This window comes from Dendrobates tinctorius, unplaced genomic scaffold (genome assembly GCF_039654945.1).
Source record: "Dendrobates tinctorius isolate UK_male_01 unplaced genomic scaffold, ASM3965494v1 ptg000326l, whole genome shotgun sequence".
NCBI classification, from domain to species: Eukaryota; Metazoa; Chordata; class Amphibia; order Anura; family Dendrobatidae; genus Dendrobates; species Dendrobates tinctorius.
The window spans coordinates 5,456,630-5,476,996 of NW_027361993.1; the positions used below are offsets into that span (position 1 = coordinate 5,456,630).

Sequence of the window (20,367 nt, forward strand, 5' to 3'; positions counted from 1 at the left end):
GAATCTCTGCACACACTTTTGGACACTGGACACTTGTGGATTGTGTGAGGCCCAATGAATATCTGAGCGCTATGTGACAGGCTCGATGGCACAGCTGTGACCAAAGTGACTACAGGATAAGGGAGATTTTGAATCTCTGCACACACTTTTGGACACTGGACACTTTTGGATTGTGTGAGGCCCAATGAATATCTGAGCGCTATGTGACAGGCTCGATGGCACAGCTGTGACCAAAGTGACGAGAGGATAAGGGAGATTTTGAATCTCTGCACACACTTTTGGACACTGGACACTTGTGCATTGTGTGAGGCCCAATGAATATCTGAGCGCTATGTGACAGGCTCGATGGCACAGCTGTGACCAAACTGACTACAGGATAAGGGAGATTGGATTGCTTTTACAAAAGCAGTTTGCGGAGCAGTGGGTAAACAGCAATGCCAGCCTGTCAGGAAGCCTTAAAAGGCAGCCCAACAACCAACACCACTGATACACCACAATATAGCCTCCCCTTGCACTGCACACACAGTGACTTGTGTGTTGTGCAGGCCAAATTGCTAGCAGCAGAAGCAGTTTTTTTTTCTTCTCAGCAGGACAAAAAAAAAAAATTGGGATTTCTTTTAAAAAAGCAGTTTGCGGAGCAGTGGGTAAACAGCAATGCCAGCCTGTCAGGAAGCCTTAAAAGGCAGCCCAACAACCAACACCACTGATACACCACAATATAGCCTCCCCTTGCACTGCACACACAGTGACTTGTGTGTTGTGCAGGCCAAATCGCTAGCAGCAGAAGCAGTTTTTTTGTCTTCTTCCCTGCCTAACGCTCTCCCTACAGAATCAGCAGCAACCTCTCCCTATACTGAGATCGGCAGAAGTAATATGGCGGTCGGCGTGCACGCCCTTTTATACCCCCTGTGACGCCCACCAAAGCAAGCCAATCACTTGCATGCCCTTCTGAAAGATGGTGGTGACCCCTGCCTATGTCATCACGTTGCCCACAGTGTCCGTGGATCCTGATTGGCTGTAAAAGAGCGCAAAACAAACTTTTGAAACGCGACTTTGGCGCGTAAGTCGCCGACCTCGTGGCCGACCTCATCCTAGGGTCGGGTTTCGTTTCATGAAACCCGACTTTGACAAAAGTCGGTGACTTTTGAAATTTTTCAACCCGTTTCGCTCAACTCTAGTCTTCACTATAGTGGAGTTTGGAGTGTGACTGTTTGAGGTTGTGGACAGGTGTCTTTTATACTGATAACAAATTCAAACAGGTGCCATTACTACAGGTAATGAGTGGAGGACAGAGGAGCCTCTCAAAGAAGAAGTTACAGGTCTGTGAGAGCCAGAAATCTTGCATGTTTTAAGGTGACCAAATACTTATTTTCCACCATAATTTGCAAATTAAATCTAGCCAAATCAGACAAGGTGATTTTCTGGATTTGTTTTCTCATTTTGACTCTCATAGTTGTGATCCACCAATATCAATTACGGGCCTCTCTGATTGTCATGACTCTGGACAGGATGGTTCCGCCTCCATCCTGGTCAGGTCAGGGTTAATTCTAGTTCACCTCTCTTTGGTTCTGGGGCGGCTATTTAATGTTGGTAGTTCCTGGGTTTGGTGTCAGTGATACTTCCGTATACTCGGTTTGTGGTTGCTGACCCAGGTTTCTCGTCCGTAATCGTGCCTCCGTGCATATGAGCTTTGCTGTGTATGACCAGGTTTGTCCCCTGACTTTGGCCTCTATATCCTGAGTTTGCACTGCCCTGCCTCACCTGGTTATCTGACCCCCTGGCTCATCTCGGTTTACTCTCTGTCTTATCCCTAGGTACCACGCTCTCGCTTGGCTTTTGACCCTCGGCTCTCCATTGACTAAGTTAATGTTTTCTGCTCTGTACTCAACGCTTTCGGCTGCTTTCCCTATCCTCACGCAGTGACTCCGCCCCCTGTTATTACGTGACTGCCTAGTCCCAGGTCCTGTGCTCACTGCTTAGTTTCAGGTCCTTGCGCACAGCGTGCCTTGTTCCTCTACTCCCTGCGCTCCATCCCATGCCACCTAATAGCGCCCCCTAGGCTGCCCCAGCGACACCATCGGTGTCATTACACATCTTTTTAAGTGGGAGAATTTGCACAATTGGGGGCTGACTAAATACTTTTTTTTCCCCACTGTAGATTAAAGATTCCTCCTTCCCTTTTCATTCCTAAGGTATTCCATAAATCCCTATTAAAGGAGTATGTCCTTTCTGCATTATCTCCCTTATCCCCGCCTCCTCCGCTTTCAGTAGACAGTGGCCTAGAGTATGAGGTTCAGAAGGTTGTGGATTCTGGGAGGGTCTGTAATTCCCTCCAGTACCTCATCCACTGGAGGGGATATGGACCAGAGGAGAGATCCTGTGTACTTGCTTAAGATGTGAAGGCCGATCAGTTAGTCAGGGCCTTCCATCTAAAATTTCCTGGGAAGCTTGGGGGTCTAGTGCTTATGGCACCCCTGAGGGTTCAGTCGCCACAGAGGTACTGCACCTCCTCCTGAGATGTGGTACCCCACCATCCAGGTAAGGTGGAGACACCTGACCACACTCCAACACCTGCATCCCACACAACACAGTAGTGTAGCAAAGCACCATTTGGTGGCTCCCTGCTTGGAACACGAAGCGTGCTGGAAGGTGGGTGGAGTTTAGATTGCACCAAAAGAGCGGGCAGAGGATAGGAATTAGTTAGTTAGTCACAGGAGTCTGACGAGGTCGGACCTGTGGAAGGAGATTCCCTGAGAGGGATGGAATGAAGGAAGTGCTGCAGCCGACCACAGTGATCTGGGTACGCTGGCACAGGAAAAGAACATTGATAGAAAGCCTGACTCTCCATATGAAGGAAAGGATTAGTACGGAACGTGAGGAGAGGAAGAGAACCAAGGATCAGGGTTAGAGGAGAACCCTTCCCAAGTTCTAAGCGGAAGGCCGGGGTCTGGTCCCCGAGGTTGTTTGGATACTAACGGTCCCGCAACAGACACCGGAGGAATAGAAGTTTGTCATCACTTTATTCCCACACCAGACTTGGGGGCACAACAGCAACGAGATAGTGAGCCGGGACTTGGTAGCAGAGAGTCCCCGAAGCAGGCTACAGCTGTCTGCCGTACAAGTAAAGTTATAGGAACATCTGACAGGTGGAACTCCAGTGTAACTCAGTACTGTGAGTACTTCACTAAAGGCGCTAAGAGGGAGACGTTCAGAAAAGGCACATAAGTTGGCAGAGTGCTGGAAAGGAGTACTTCATCTTGCCTGGAGGTTGGCTGAGCTCCTGACCCGGAGGACACGGCACCGATGCGGGCTCTTGTGCCACAACAGACTGTGAGTAAAGCTTTGGAACTACATGCTCTGGTGTCCTCCACTTATTCCTGCGTCAACCTGCCCGGCACTGCCACCTCCCCTGCGCCCGACACTACACCATCTAAGTGTCACTTCATCTACTCTGCCCTGGGACTTCAGCCCTGCCTGTGGAGGGCTATAACATCATTGTTGCACCACACCATCTGTCCCAGAGGAACTGTCTGCAGCGTCAGCTTAACATCTACATTGCCAAACACCACAGGTGGCGTCACGACTTATTCATTCACACTGAACATTTCGCCTTGCTACAATGGGTGCCCAGGGCCACGGGCCGGGTACCAGCTGCCGTGACATCGCCCACTGAGGCTCATCGGGACCGGTACCGAGTACCCCACAGCCCTGGGTGTGAGGGCGTCCCAACTTGGCGTCACGAACAGGATGACGAAGCCCGGTGCCACCGGGTTCTGTGTGCCTACGATTTATTGGACTTAAAAATTTGTGGAAATGTGCAGAAGACCCAATTTGATAGACTGTAAAATGAACGCTAAAAATTGCCGCCGGCGCGGAGAAGGGCGTGATGGTATGGGTGGTCCTAAGAAAAGAGCGCGGACTGTCCTGGGCCTCCCCTGCCTTAATTTCTATGCAACAGCAACATGGCCCACCCCCAGAGGGTTTCGTATACTGGCCTGGAATGGAGGAGTAGGAAGAAGACGCCGCCCCCAGAAGGAGGAGCGAGAGCCGGTGGCGGGAAAAGAGTCGAGACAGGAAGAAGGAGAGAACGCCATGATGGAAGAAGAGAGGAGGCCTGAAGAGCGAAGGGAGGTTGAGCTGAATCTCCTCGGCGCAACGACTGAAGGCTCCGATCTGGCTTCCAGCATGAACCGTCAGCAGCTGAAGAGATAGCCCAGCTGACTACGCGTCTGTGACTAAGGCAGGAGGCGTTATGGAAGTTAAGCTGGCAGCACGCCCAGGAGGGGCCTACACCATCGGCACCTCCAGTCCCGGTACCTTCCCCATTGGTACCCGCTGGCGCTGCTGCCATACTGGTACCTTCACCGGCGGTACCTGCCACCGCTGCGCCGGACTTTTCTCAGACAGCGCCAGCCTACACCTCTATGCTGTCAGTACGGTTGGTCGCGGCCTGTTCGGAGGAGTCACCGGAAGGCCCGGGACCTGAGGCAGTGCTCCCGCCTGGACCTGACGCGGCTGCGTAGGTCCCACCGGAGACCCCTGCAGACCCAAAGCCACCATCTGCTTCACCAACGGCGACATCTAACCGTTCTGTTCCGGAGGATGTTCCAGCTGCTGCCTTCCACCTCCAGTCTGCACGGGAGCCGGAACACCGCCAGAAGGCCTCAGGTACGTCTACTACCGCTGTCCCTGGGAAGGCCTCCGGGCGTATAGCTGCTGCAGCGTCCGGACAAGTGGTACTGGACCTTGTCTGGGACCGGGACTCTGAACCCTGGGGGGAAACACCTGAACCCCTGGCAGTAGTACCCCTGTCCGTAGTGGGAAGGGGTCGGTCCCAAGAAGTGGAGGAGGAAGAGGAGTCCTATTGCCAGCAGACCCTCCGCCAGCTGGCAGCAGAACAGAGGGAGAGGGAGCAGCGGAGACTGGCTGTGCTAGGCCCTGATCTGGACCGGAAGGAAAAGGTCCGTGCTGGTCACTACGGTCCCCGGGATTCAGCTGGATGGGGACAGGTCCTCAATGTTAACCATGAGTGGGGGTTTGGGTTCATTGCAGACCCCAAGAGAATCAGCAACCTGTTCAGCAGGAGAGACGTGGAGTCACACCTGAGGAAGGGACACCCTGCTAGAGACCTGCAGTCGGGGGAATATGTAACCTTTACCCGGCATGAAGGGTTAAGAGGCTGGTACGCCATGAACATCCGCCGCATCCCTGAGGATTTCATCGCGGCCTATAAGAAGGAAAAGGCGTATGTACCCCCAGCGGGAATACCTCCAACTGTAGTGATCACACCTACCAACGCCAGGCAGGCAACATCTACCCCTGTCAACTACCCCATGGTACAGGTCATTACACCAGCTGTGCCTCGGGCAGCAATCCAACCAGCTGCCACCACCTCGTCTTATGTGAATCAATCAGCAGGAAAAGGATGTCAAGAAATTCTTCCCTGGAAGCAGCAGCCAAAGTCAACAGCTTCCAGTACCCCAGGAGGGGAACACCAGCACCAACATTAAAGAAAATAACTAACTTTATTACCCAAGAGGATATTTGCACCATTGTGCTTATTTTTCTAGTTTTCCATTTTTGGTTATCATGATGTTTTCCCTGTGTTTTCAGTTTTGTTGCCCAGTTTCATTGGCAGCGTTTTTCATACTGAACTGTGGAGATCATGGACACTGAATGATCCAGAACTGTGTTTGTATATAGTTGCACCTCTTTAGGTGCCCTCTCTTGATTTTACATAGTTCTTTTGAAGATAAGGACTACCTTATCATGGAGCATGGCTCCAACCTAAGGACACTGCAAGAGATCCCGGCTGGGAGCGGTGTCCAGCACTTACAAGAATTATTGAAGTTTTTAATGTGAAATATTTGATAATGTGTATTATGAGAGTATTAATAGTTAGAGAATAGCTTTTATATAGGAATGTTTTAATAAAGAGATGAAAAGATTTGAATAAAGATAAAGATTTGAAGGATGTGGGTGATGGACCAGGCATCAGCGGTTATCACTTAAGTTTAATAATAAAAGCCCAGACGAGAGTGTACTGTCACAGTTTCACCCCTAAATGTGTCTGGGATGCATTTATTGACAGCTTGGCTGTCCTATCCGGTACAGGTATAGAAAGAACACCGTGAGCACAACTCGAGATGGTGCTATGGTTAGGTTCCCAAACGGTTTAAAGCAACAAGTATAAACCTAGCACTCAACTTAAAGGTATTCGCAAGACGGTTTATTGTAGTACACGAAAAAAGATGTTTCGATCAATGTGACATTCTTCAGTTACGTGTGGTATATCGATTGTGTAGACACCACATCTGGAGGCACGTTTGCCCCTCTCCTATATACTGACAAGCTCATTACCTTAGAGAGATTATTCTCAATGCTTAAAGCACCATCGTCCTTTCTGATAGATGCCTATAAGCCTACACAATGTATATACCACACATAACTGAAGGTCACATTGACCGAAATGTCTTTTTTCTTGTACTACAATAAACCGCCTTGCGAATAAGTTGAGTGCTAGGTTTATATTTGTTGCTATCCGGTACAGGGGCGTGCTAAAGCTGTCAGTACTTTGACAGCTTGGCCATCAAATCTGGTACAGGGGCATTCTGAGCTGTCAGTGTGTTGATTGACAGCTCAACTAGCCAATCTGTGACAGCGAGGAATCAGCTGTCTCCAAGTGTTCACTATCCCAGGTGATTGCCATGCTACTGAACTGAGCTGCTTCTCCCAGACCTCTGCCAGAGGTACATTCATCTAGTAGGTTTGTGCTCCCTGTGCCTTCAGTTCTATATGCTTGATCTGTTGCTGCCTGACCTTGGACTTTGTTCTGACCATCCCACTGTTTAACCCCTTCTGCTGTGATCCGTTATCCTACTGGTATTCTGACCTCAGAATGTTGCCTCAAGACGGTTTTGTCTCTTCCTTCTGTTTATGATGTACTCTCCTGGCTTCTGACCTTCGACTCCCTGTTAGGCGTCGGGTTCCTGCATCTGCACAGCAGGGATCCAGAGCCTCACATTCAGCGGTCTCCCATTCTCCATCGACCGCAGAGAAGCTTGCTCAGCAGCCCCGTCATTCTCGACGCTCTGCTCAGACCAGCTCTGTGGGTCTGGCTGTTGCTGCCACCTCTGGGCCAGCAATAGCAGCACAGACTGTTCAGCAGCAAGCCACTCCAGAGGCTGTCTTTCCATCGCTCCACTGAGCATGCTCATGAGACGATCTCCCATTGGAGATCGGGAGTCACATGCACAGGTCCTTCTCCATCTCAGGGATCTGGAAGCTTCCCAAAGGTCCCAGCTAAAAAAGGTTTGCATGGCTGCTCGGCTATGCGCTAGTATAGACTCTAATTGCTAACTGTGTGAATGATGATGGATGCATGGACTTGCAAATGACTCATTAAGATTCCCCTCCCTCTGATATTACAAGTGTGCATAGGGAACTAGTGATAGAGTCAGCGCCAGTCAGTGGCAAGCTACTAGCCACAATACGCGTCCTCCACAGTGCTAGCGTCCGACAGTGCGCCTGCTACCGGGCATTGTCGTATAGCGGCAGTGTCTGTCGCCACGCTGCAGTCAGCAGCTCTTCTTGGCGTCTGCGGTTGCGACGCCCCACGCACGGTAGGTCTAGACGGACGTGGACTCTGTGTATTGGGCCAAGTCATGTGACCATATACTGTGTGTGCATTCCTCTGAGTCCTGTGACGTCAACAGGCTCAGCCTTTGTGTTTAACACTTCGGCGTCTCTGTGAAGGAACAGAGATTGCCCAGCGCACCCCGGGTGACGTTCAACCGCGTGCATTTTACCGCCATATAGTGTGTCTGCCATTACATAGCAGCAGTGTAACACCTTCTGCACGGGGGACCCCGGGCGGTGAACGCACTTATTATTTATTATTTAGTGCGTTCCGCCGTCCCTAACACTCCCTGACCATTGTGACTGACGGCTTGGCCGTGGGAATTGATTAGCGTCACATTATGTGAGCGGCATGTTCTGTATGCGTGTAATATGTGAGCGGTGTGTTCTGTATGCGTCTAATATGCGAGTAGTTTGTACTGCATGTGTCTGATATGTGAGCGGTATGTTCTGTCTGTGTGTAATATGTGAGCGATGTGTGTTCTGTGTGTGTAATATGTGAACGGTGTGTGCTGTATGTGTCTAATATAAGAGAGACATGCATGTTATATGCATCTGATATGTGTATGCTGTATGTATGAGAGGTGTGTGTTGTATTTCTCTATAATCATAATTTTTATGCAGATTTTAGACCTACTAGGCTCCAAGCTGTATAAACTTGAATGCTTATTGGTTGAAGCAGATCAGGTATTTGTGTAATGAGGAAGGTGCGGCTCTTTATCAAGGTGTGCAGAATTATTAGGCACCTTGTTTTCCTCAGGCAAAAATGAGATTTTAAAAAAAATGTAACCTTTTTTAAATCTCATAGAGGGATGGAGCACTCTTGAACTTGCTAAGACTTTGGGACATTCACAGAACCATCAAGGGTTTAGAAACCACTGGAGCCATAGGAGGACATGACTTGGGGATGGGTGGACCTTTACTCCTGCAGCTTTTTTGGTATAGTGGTGTAGATTTTAAGCAAGAGTGATGTTGCTTTCAGAGTGATGCACAGTATGTCTGTCTGTGCCTGGTGGGTTACTGTGAGGAGGGTGGGGCTTATATAGAACAGGAAATCTGTCTCTCTCCCTCTTTCATGCACAGGATGAACAGGAGGAAGCATGTCTGCAGTTTCAGGGAGTATAATGCTGGGGTTATCACCTCACATTACAGCCGATAGGAGCACATTCACCTCAGACATCATTTACTAGTGTAGTATCAGCTCCTACATTATGTATGGGATCAATATTACCTCAGAAATTCATGTAGCTGCCATGTCCCTCATGTGCATGCTACATTTTCCTCACAGACTGTGAGACAACTTCTGTGTGACCTCCCTGCAGACATGTTTGATATACTACTCTGCATTCACCTCAGACATCATTTACTAGTGTAGTATCAGCTCCTACATTATGTATGGGATCAATATTACCTCAGAAATTCATGTAGCTGCCATGTCCCTCATGTGCATGCTACATTTTCCTCACAGACAACTTCTGTGTGACCTCCCTGCAGACATGTTTGATATACTACTCTGCATTCACCTCAGACATGGTGTAGTGTGTACTAGTGTAGTATCAGGTCCTACATCATATCTGGGATCAAAATTACCTCAGAAACTCATGTAGCTGCCATGTTCCCTCACTTTTTGAAGAGGCAGCTTTTGTGTGACCTCCATGCAGACATTTCTGATATACCACATTACTGCTGTATTATACAGAGTCTTCATGAGTTCTGGGTTTATGTATGATAGGACAGAGCAGGGACACATACAGTGTCTGCCATTACTATGCTGGAGCTGGGCAGTCACATGTATTAGGCCTCTTTCACACTTCTGTTTTTGACCATCAGTCAAAATCCGCCAGGTTTTGAAAAAAACGGATCCGCCATTTTTTTTTGAGGATCCGTTTTTTTCCCCATTGAGTTGCATTACTGGCGGATCTTGACGGAAGGCCATCCGTTGGATCCGTTTTTGTGAGGATCCGCCACATTTTTTGCGTCCGCCGGCATGCCTGGACGGACCATGCAACGTTTTTTTTGTTGTTGGATCCGCATTTTCCATTGCGCATGCCCGGAGAAAGGAAGTCAGGGAAAAAATTAACCCTGAAATCCTTTTTGGCGGACGAAAAAAATTCTCTCTCTCTCTCTCTCTCAAATGTGAAAGAGGCGGGAGGTCGACGGTGAGATCGGCAGCCGCGATATTGCGGGAGGTCGGTGGTGAGATCGGCGGCCGTGATCCCGCGGGAGGTCGGTGGTGAGATTGGAGGCCAAGATCTCACGGGAGGTCGGAGGTGAGATCGGCGGCCGCAATCTCGCGGGAGGTCGGAGGTGAGATCGGCCTCGCGGGAGGTCGATGGGGAGATGTCACTGGAGAGGTGACATTGCGGGAGGTCAGAGGGGGACATCGGTGGCCGCGAAATCGGAGAGAGAGAAATGGTATTATATGGTTAAAAGAGCTCCCGGCCGGGCATGTGCAGCTACAAATAGCGGTCCGCCAAGCCAAAAAAAAAGTTGCAGAGTCCGTTTCGTCCGCCCGGGAGCCGCTAAAATCTTGGCGGATCCGTCAAAAAGCGGGTGAGACGGACAACCATCAGTCACAATCCGCCACTAATGTTAGTCTATGGAGGAAAAAAACGGATCCGCCCCTTTTTGGCAGATCCGTTTTTTTAAAACAATTGGCGGATTTGGCTGATGACAAAAACGGAAGTGTGAAACAGGCCTTAGTCGTCTTATGTTACATGCTGTCATGCCGGATATATCCATCCTGTTTCTGTATATTGTCTCCCTTGTATGTTGCATGATCAGAGTATACCTACCAAGAGCTTATTTTATATTACCTAAGATGGTGGATAGAACAGGCCTGAATGGATTATGTTTTATCATGTGGAAAATAAATAATCGTGGAGTAACTCAGCACATTTGAGTGGGCACTAATAACTCAGCACATGGCGGGCAGTGAGAGGGCACTCGTAGTGTGATGCTGCACCTTGCTCTGGAGGACACATCAAGGGCCCAGTTTTCAGCCCTGTCTCTCGTCTATTGTAATTGTATGTAGTAGAGTGACTGACTGGGATACATAACTTGCAGTTTTCTGCTCACACACCTATGGCTGCAGGCAGTTTATATTAGACCTACATATTTCTTACCATTTATACGCAGTTGGTGATTAGAGTCTGTAACTGCTGAAGAGGAGCAGGCGATGGGATATTTTCCATTATTAACCTGTTGTATACTTTGGTTGTAAACCTGCATGGTTTTCACCCTCACTTATCCCACATCTTGTGCAATTGGAGGGGTCCTTGAAGTTGGTTAAATATGGTCTTGGGGATCCAATGGGATATGGTTTCCTCCTTTTGGAATTTAATATGGTTCTGGATCTGGTGAAAGGTGGAGGGGAGTTTCGGCAAGGGTTTGTCGGATCCCCAGGAAATTCAAGTGAACTTTGGAACCCTTGTGGTTATGGTGTTCCCGAGCTAGTGGGGTAACGGCTGGGAGTAATTGTTGGTACACTTTATGTTTGGTAATCACCAGATTTGGGAGCTTCAAGGACTCCCCCCAGCGTGTTAATATTATTTATGCTTTGATGTTTATTTTATGTTTATTTTAATAAGAACATGAATTAAAAAAAAAACAAAACAGTTGTTTTCCTTTTAGTGGATCCTTGAAGTTATTTATAAATTGGTCAGTAGGGGTAACCATATCAAGTATGGACCTCTGGTTTGGGGGGGTGTTCATCACAGTGCGAACCCCCTGGGTTTGGAAGGGTAACCATTTCGGGTATGGCACCCTGGTTTTGAGGGGTAATCATCTCAGGTATGGCCCCCTGGTGTGGAGGGTAACCATCTTGTGTATGGCCCCCTGGTGTGGAGGGGGTGACCATCACGGTATGGCCCCCTGGTCTCCAGAAGCATTTATATTTTATAGGACCCTGTTAGGGTAAAGTCCCTGGGGTCATGGCAATCATATTTTGCATGCCTACAGAATAAATTGGCTCCTCTGAGCCAGGAACAGCGGCTAAAGGGGAGGGGAGAAGAGAACAAGGTAGGCATGCTTTTCAATACAATCTATGCCTTCAAGGGCCCTCTCTTTTTTCATGTGACTTGAGAATGCCGAGGCACGGTTTTTGACTGTTTATATTGACCAAACCATGTTTCTTTCAAGGTTGTCATCTGGACAATGCAGTTATCTAGTGCATGAAACTGAAGAGCAATGTACCTAATCTGTGTGACCTTGAGTCAGTGGGAGTGACTAAGGGTAAAGTAATCAAGTGCATTAACATGAAGGGCAATATGCCTATTCCCAATGCCCTTGAGCTGGTGGGAGCGGCTAAGGGTATAATCTAGTGCATTAACACAAAGGGCAGTATGCCTATTCCTGATGCCCTTGAGCCAATGGGAGCGGCTAAGGGTATAATCAAGTGTATTAACACAAAGGGCAGTATGCCTACTCCCGGTGCCATGGAGCCACTGGGAGCGGCTAAGGGTAAAGTAATCAAGTGCATTAACACAAAGGGTAATATGCTTATTCCCAATGCCTTTGACCCAGTTGGAGAGGTCAACAGTAAATGTTATCAAGTGCATGAAAAACAATTAACAATGGCGTGGCATGGTTATTAATAATGCCTTTGTAGACTTTTTCTGCTTTAGGTTTATTTAAATTACTACTTCCAGATATTCTGAATGTTATTTTATGGTCGGTTATAATGTTGATGTTATATTGTGTATAGTTTTTAATTACTCCCTATCTATAATAATAAATGCCCTAAGCAACTTCCGGTTGTAACCGGTGACGTCACCGCACACCTCTTTCCATGTTAACCCTCAACACATACACTCCACTCACCTTTCACCATCTCCACTCACGTCCACTCACTCTTTCACTCCACATACGACCCTTTCTCTCACTCCGTCTCTCATACTCACGCCGTCATCGCCGCTGATCCACGATCCCCGACATCATCTTCCGCCGGCGCCATCCTGGATTCAGACGTCCTCCACGCCGGCGACATGTTCTTGCGGCGACGCCATTTTGGATCGGCGAAATCCCGGGATAGTCAAGATTGCGGCGCCGCAAGAACATGTCGCCGGCGAGGACGACGTCGGGATCCAAAATGGCGTCGACGAAAACTCGCGAGATTTCGTCGACGCCATTTTGGATCCCGACGTCGTCCACGCCGGCGACATGTTCTTCCAGCGACGCCATCTTGACTATCGCGGGATTTCACGATACTCAAGATGGCGTCGCCGCAAGAACATGTCGCCGGCGTGGACAACGTCTGGATCCAGGATGGCGCCGGCGGAAGATGTCGGGGATCGTGGAGCAGCGGCGATGACGGTGTGAGTATGAGAGACGGAGTGAGAGAAGGGGTCGTATGTGGAGTGAAAGAGTGAGTGGAGATGGTGAAAGGTGAGAGGAGTGTGTGTTGAGGAGTGTGTGTGTTGAGGGTTAACATGGCAAGAGGTGTGATGCTATCGCATCCTCCCGATGCGATAGCATCGGGCCATAATCTAGTTTATAATATCTTTCTATTGATATGTTCATCACTTTTCGGGTAGTGATAGTAAGTGGGTTTAAGAAATTTTACTGGACAGCTACTGTACATAATGGTGGTTTCTAGAACTAAAATCTGTGAATTGGTGAATTATTAGAGCTGGCTACAATACATGCAGTATAATAGTTTTTTGAGGCATGACAGATGTCATTATACAGGTATTCAGATTGTAGCCTCAACCTTAATTTTGGTTTACTTTCTACATTCCCCATTATGGGATCCTCACTGCAGGATGTTTAGCAACTGTTATTTTGCTGTAGTTACCATAGTATCGATCATAACTTGGTAGCATGGCATTGATAAAATCTGTCGGAGCTCTGGAATTTTATTTTTTATTTTTTTTACTTGTATGCACAGTCTTTCCATAGCATGTAGAAATGGTTGATGGCGTTATTAGGCATGGTTGATGGGGGTTGAGTCCATTTAAGGTGTCAAATGGCCTCTCTGGTGGTGGTTTAGGAGTCAGGTGGAAGTTGCAGGCAAGTTAAGGTGAACTCATTTTAACTAATAGAGGATGTAAAACCTCATGGTGGTGAACAGGCTCGGCTTTGGTGGCCAGCCTCAAGGACGTTGTAATGGTAACGTCAATCAGGGGCGGGCACAGTGGTTAAGCACAGGAGTGAGGATAATAGGGTCATTGGTGCCCTGAAAGTTTACTGGCTCTGCTTGAATGGCAAGCCAGTGCGTGCTGCCCGTTTATGGCTGTCTGTCCTGGTTCTGTATGTCAGACAGCTGGGGATATCACAGTACTTGTGAATCCCAATGTACTAGCACTTCACCTGCCTCCTACTGTGATTGTTTTAGTCCTGCGTTTAAATAAAGCTGCGGCCATTTTGACAACCAAAATAATGTGTTGTGTATTTATTCTAGTGCCTAGGTTTACTGTAGTTATGGTGGTTTTAAGATGGAGTATAGGGGTCCGTCCCATATCCATAAGTCATGTTACCGCTGGTCAACAGGGTCACAAAAAACATGATGAGAAAAACCGACACTCATTAACTTCCAAAGAGTAGAGAAGAACCAAACGTGAAGCAATCAAGAGGCCATTAACCTCCAGTGGTGTCATAATCAAAAACGGCTACCTCACTGGAGGCAAGAAGTACAAGCGGTTCAGTGCTCAGACGCAAGACACAGAAATGGAAGCGTCAAGACTGAGCCAAGCAGCGGAGGACTTCTCATCTTTTTGGATAGAAGCCACCTCATAAGGTAATGTATCAGTAGGCTGCATCCACCAAAGCAGAAATAGGCCTTCCTTCCTTCTTTTCTGGCTCAGAGGGAGTCTTGAATTTGGAATCTTCAGTAGGATGTCTATATGCCTTCAGGAATGTGACATGTAACATGCCCTCATCTACTGCAGCAGAATACTTTGGCTCCTGACATGTTTCCTCTCACATGTTCTTAACCATAATTATTTTTCCTTATGAAAATTCATCCCTCAAGAACTGTAAACCACCGTCTATTTTTACAGCGAGAAAAAATGCAATTCCAAATCTTAGGAAATATTTTTAAAGAAAACTGGAGAACATGATGGTAAATTCTCTGCCAAAAGAACCAAAATATAATTCTCCCTCTTTTCTTTAGAAAGAGCGAGTGTATGAATCCTCACATGTCATGGAAAAGCTCTCAAGTGGTGGAAACCTCAAAGTGAAGGAGAGTGCGCTAAGGACAACCTCAAAAAGGTATGAGGGCAAAATGAGAGCTTGGATCCCCGCTTGGATCTGCTGTCATGTTGGAAAGTGATCTGAGAGGCATTTTTTTATTTTTTTAATTTAAAGGGACACTCATCCAAAATTTTATCCTTTTACTGTTACTCGCTAAATGTAATCTATTGTCTCTATTCCTATCCACCAGTATTTCAATCTCACTGTATCATTTTTTTTAAAAGATGTGTATCTGGGCAAATTGTATGATGATGCCAGTAATTATTGTCAGATTGAAAATAATAATTTCAGGTCAATTTAGATGCTGCAATTATTTCCAGAGTTGGTGACAAATAATTGGATTGCATATAAATGTATTCTGTTGTAGAGATCGTACTCACTCAGTTGCGGCAGGAGAAAGACAAGAGGCGCAATTCTTTTTTAAAAAAAAGTCTGTGCAGGTTTATTTGCTCCATAAACCCCTAAACAACAACAAGGTACATGGCCTTTAGAGCAGGCAAAGCAACACAGAATGTCCTTAGCCGGGTTCTGCTCCCTCAGGCCTGTGGGCACACAGGTTGGGCAATGTCCAGCACGCAGGCTCAGTCTAGAGCATCACACAGGAGGGCTTTTCCCTCCCATGATGCAGACAATGTAAGTCTACACACCTCCAGCAACAGACCATGTGCCAAACTACAGCCTCCATTATGTAGCCTGTAACCACACCCACGTGTGAGGTATGTGGGTAGCCAGACCCGCCCATCTCTCCTAGCTACCCGCAACCCAGACGAGGTGCACTAAACAACATCCTAGTGACATGCACTAAAGAAAAATACTCCAGTTACATAACTGGGAGCAGCCATCCCTGTGATACATAACTCCCATTGATCACGCAGCCATTAGCTTTCTTACATCCGTATTATGCTCAAACTAACCATGGAGCGCACAGATAAGCAATAATAGCAGTCTCGTAACTTGTAGAAAAATGAGCAGAAAACCAGTCTCTACCCTAAACTACAAGGGAAGACAATGAGGAGCTGGGGATCCTCTTCATCTACACATATCACTCATACTTCAGGCCCAAAGGGCATCTCCTGGCCATAGAGCTCATTGGCGATCCATAGCTAATTTACAAGCATAAGGCTAAACAGGCTTGTTGGCTCTAAGAAGGCTAGCGGTAAGCGGCCATCTAATGCCACTTCTTTGGAAAGATCTAAAAATCAGTTTGGAAAGTGACTTCCCCTTGGGGAGCTATAAAGATTGCTATTTTCTGACATTTCCAGACACCGATTTAAGGCAAACCTGTCAACAGGTCAAAAATGTCCAGTTTTTGTGCCTATCTTATTCCCACTGTTCACCTGAGTATTCCATGTTTATTTTTTTAAAGGAGGGGTTAAATCTGCTATATGGTTCCAGAGAGATGGACCTTTTTATTTAGTGCTAATTTTTATGGTCTTTACAAGAGGGTGTGGCTCACAGAGTAATAATTCAGAGAAGCCTAAGGACACGCCCTTGAGGATCCTGTGTACCACAACCCCTTTGTGAAGACCATAAAAATAAGAACTAAATAAAAAGTATAAATCAGGGGAGTAGTGGGACTAAAATAAGAGCAAAAACTGCACACTTTTGACCAGGTGATTTATCCTTTTTAATAAATGAATAAACAGATTTTTTTTTTTTTTACACTTACTGGCTGGTGATTGGTGAAAAAAGACATAGTAACAGTACGCAAGACTGAAACCAATTTATTTAAATGCTCAGGAGATCACAAAAGACAATGTTTCCTTCAGTCTACATGACATTGGTTAAGTATGTGAACCTGAGCTGAAAATTAAATTCACATGTTTTCAAGGCAGTAGAGTAGGGAGGGACACCAATATCTCAATGGCTCTACTAATTTGTGAGAGGTAATGTCAATAAATTGAGGGGGCAGAAGACAGAATATAAAGCAATTAATGCAAGACCCCGGATTGCAGATGATCACAGTCACCACAAAAACGACCATATCCACACATCCAGACTTAAAGGGGGCATCTGGTCTGATGTCAATAGAACTTAAATTGCAAGTTAGGTCCCCTCACTGTCCCTGCTATACCGCTAATGTGTTTTATTTACCTTTCTGCAGTATTCGAAGAGTGAAGTTGAATCCTGTGCAGTCTCAAATGCTAATGAGGCATTTCTAGTCCGGAGGAACGGCTCTTTCCCCAGACTAGTCCTGCCCCACATCTTCTAATCACTCCTCCCTGGGTGTCCATATTTCCATATGTGACTGGATAGCATTAAACTCCATTCTTCAGACACTGCAGTGTTACTAAAGCACATAAAACACATTATCAGAATACAGAAATCCTCATGCAAACTGCTAGGTAGGAGACACTCAGGGAAACTCACTGATTCCATATTATAATGTTTAATGGAAAGCTTTACATCTTTGCATTTTACTTTGTGTTTCAACTGCTCGCCATTATCAAGCGCTTTCCTCGTTGTAGGATCTCACATTATTTATCATCAAGGCTAATCAAACCTAATCATGGTTAGGGCACATACAGATGTCTGTGCAAGTGTAGGGAGAAGAGCCGGGTCATGCGTAACTTTTCTGTCAAGGATCCGGAACCATCGGGGCTGTCATCTATGTTGCACTGGGGAAGACAAAAGGCCCCGGACCGCCCTTTGCAGTCAGGCAGTCTTGGCGAAAGTGTGCGGCGCGCAGGGGGACTGTGTCAGCGTTCCGACCTCGGGGCATCAGAATAGAGCAGGCCTGATCCAGAGGGGCCACAGCGTCACTGCAGGAGACGTAGCACAGAGACTGGTGTTGACAACGCTAATAAAGCCGACACCGCCTACTGTGAGCCGTAAGGCCCATGTTGGACACTCTGACACACCCCTTTCCCGACAGGAAAGCCAGGTGACCCCCTGTGAACTGGGGCCTGATAAGCCTGCATATAACTGTCATGCGACATTTTCCTCTGCTTGGGAAAGACTCCTTTCTCTCCTTCCTTTCATCATCCGGACACAGGACCCCCTGACGAAGGATCGCTGTATCCGAAACGCACGTCAGGGCTGTGCTGTTCTTGGACCGGCGGACCTTAAAGGTACAGTCTCCACTGCCAATCCTTGCCCACTGCACTTTGCACTTTAATTTATTAGCGCTTTGGCTCTTATTTGCATAAATATACTGCCATTTTCTATTTGGCTCAACTTTGCACTTTAGTATAAAATGTGAGCGCCCCACATATATATATGTGTTAGGTCTCTGTCCATATTTTGTTTACCACTTTATGTGATTTTCTCTACATAATTGTCAGTTTTGCATAATAAATTTTTACAGCACTTTTTTGCACGATATATTTTGTACACACATTTGTGAGTCTAGTGTTGCATTTTTTTTTTTACACAACGGATTTATTTATATTCATTTCTTATTTTCATTATAGTATGCAAAAAAAATATTTTTTTATTCACCATACACACTATGCACATTGAATTTTGGCACTTTTTGTATGTTATTTTTTTTATTTAGTGTATTTATACATTTTTTCTACACACACTTTTTTCTTTTTTTTATATTTTTTTTTAGGGTTGGCGTAGTGGATTCTATACATATTTTGATTTATGTTACACATGCTTTGAATATAGACAATTTACTATGTATTTTTATTTTGCATGTGTTTCTCATCTATATACCATGTAAATGTTTGGTCCGCCGAGTTATTTGTATTCATCATTATCCATTCTGATTAATTATATAAATCCAAGCACCGGCACGGTCTGTTTTTTAGTACTATTGTATACCATTTATGTCTAAAAAAGGTTGATTATTTTATTCTGTATTTCTCATTTATATTTTTTAGATATATTTTATTGACATGACTGTTGACCTTATCCTAGACCTGTAAATTCGAGTTTTTCCTTTTTCGGTGTTTCTTTCATCATCCGGACACAGGACCCACGCTAGGACCACGAGGAATCTTCACCCACGAATTTCATACGTGCCACGACCTTGGCGCCAACACCTACACCCAGGACTCCATCTACTGAAGTCGCTGGCTGGATAAGTTTATAATCTTTGAACTGTGCCTAATATACTTGTTACCATCCCCTTTTCTAGGTTAAAATACCCCTGTTTAAACCTGCCATTCACCCCCACTCCCTGCGTGGAGTATCCACTGTATTATTAAACCCCTTTTAACCCTTGCTCTGCCTTGGTCCGTTACTGCATCCCGTATTCCTGCTGGTACCCTTCACTAGCACGGCCCACAATGCTGGACGGACTGGCTGCAGCTCTTCTGACTCCTGCATCAAAGCTTTAAATATGGGAGAGCCGCGGCCAGTCAGTGCATTGCAGTCTGTGCTTGGATCGATGTGCACATCGATATGAACCCTTAGGCTGTTCACACGTTGTGTTTTTGCTGCGCTTTTTTCCACAGGCAAAGCTTGCTCTCTTGGCATTAAAGAATCAGCTTAAAAAAGCAGGTTTGCTGTGTATTTGCTGCATTTTTATTGTTTCTGGCGCATGTTGATAACGTTTCGTGCCCCCCGAAAAAGATGGTGAAAATTCTTTAAAGTTTTGGCACCAAAAACGCAGCAAAACCTGACACCAGCGGGTTTTGCTGCATTTTTGCACTAACCCATTGATTTCTATGGGTGAAAAAACGCTGAAAGAAATGACATGCTGCAGTTTGCAGAAACGCAGCTGGGTCGCCCTCCCAGGGCTGTGGGGTACTCGGTACCGGGCCGGTATCAGCGGGATGTGTCACAGCAGCAGGGACCCGGTCCGTGGCCCTGGGCGCCCAAGTAATGGGGGAATGTAATGGTTTAAATGAATAGTTCGTGACACCACCTGTGGTGTTCGGCAAGTGAGATGTTAGGCCGACGCTGCATGCAGATCCTCTGGGGCTGGTGGTGTGTTGCATCCAAGATGGTGAAGCTCCCCACAGGTGGAGCTGTAGCCCAAGGGCAGTGTAGATGTGGGGGAAGAGGAGAGGCACAAGCGGTGTAGAAGCTGGTACCCAGATGTAGCGGGGTTGGATGCGTTGGCGCAAGAAGGAATGGAGGACACCTGGGCTTGCAGTTCCAAAGCTTTACTCACAGTCTGTAGTACACACAGGTGCCTGCCTCCGTGCCATGTCCTCCGGGTCAGGGACTCAGTCAACCTCCAGGCAAGATGGAATGCTCCCTTCCAACGCTCCGCCAACATGTGCCTTTCTGAAAGTCTCCTCTGTAGCGCCTTTAAGTGTGTAGTACTCCCAGTACTGAATTACACTGGAGTGCCTCCTAACAGGTGTTCCAAAGAACTCTACTTGTACAGCAGACAGCTGTAGCCTGCTTCGGGGACTCTCTACTCCTGAGTCCCGGCTCACTATCCAAGTTGCTGTTGTGCCCCCAAGTCTTAGATGGGAGTAGTGCATTTACAGACCACTACATCGGTGTCTGCTGCAAGACCATTAGCATCCATACAACCTCGGGGACTGGGCCCCGGCCTTGCGCTTAGAACTTCTAGGCAGGGTTCTCTAACCCACGTCCTCTCTGTTCCCTTTTACTCCTTCTTTCCGTTCTAAT

At 46.9% G+C, this 20,367-nt stretch overlaps 1 protein-coding gene and 1 long non-coding RNA gene across 4 annotated transcripts in view; one reads left to right on the top strand and one right to left on the bottom strand.

Annotated features, from left to right (window-relative positions):
* Positions 1–19,002, top strand: part of LOC141074173 (uncharacterized) — a 65,607-nt gene extending 46,605 nt beyond the window's left edge. Inside the window, exons 1-4 of one of the 3 annotated variants that reach the window (XR_012227146.1) lie at positions 7,219–7,311; positions 14,750–14,847; positions 17,705–17,900; positions 18,660–19,002. This is a non-coding gene — a long non-coding RNA (uncharacterized lncRNA). Of the gene's footprint in view, positions 1–7,218; positions 7,312–14,749; positions 14,848–17,704; positions 17,901–18,659 lie in introns of those variants that run through there. The other 2 variants (XR_012227145.1, XR_012227147.1) reach the window with 2 other exon arrangements.
* MEGF6 (multiple EGF like domains 6) overlaps positions 1–20,367 on the bottom strand; it is a 557,152-nt gene that overhangs the window by 437,708 nt on the left and 99,077 nt on the right. The gene's annotated exons all lie outside the window — the stretch shown is intronic.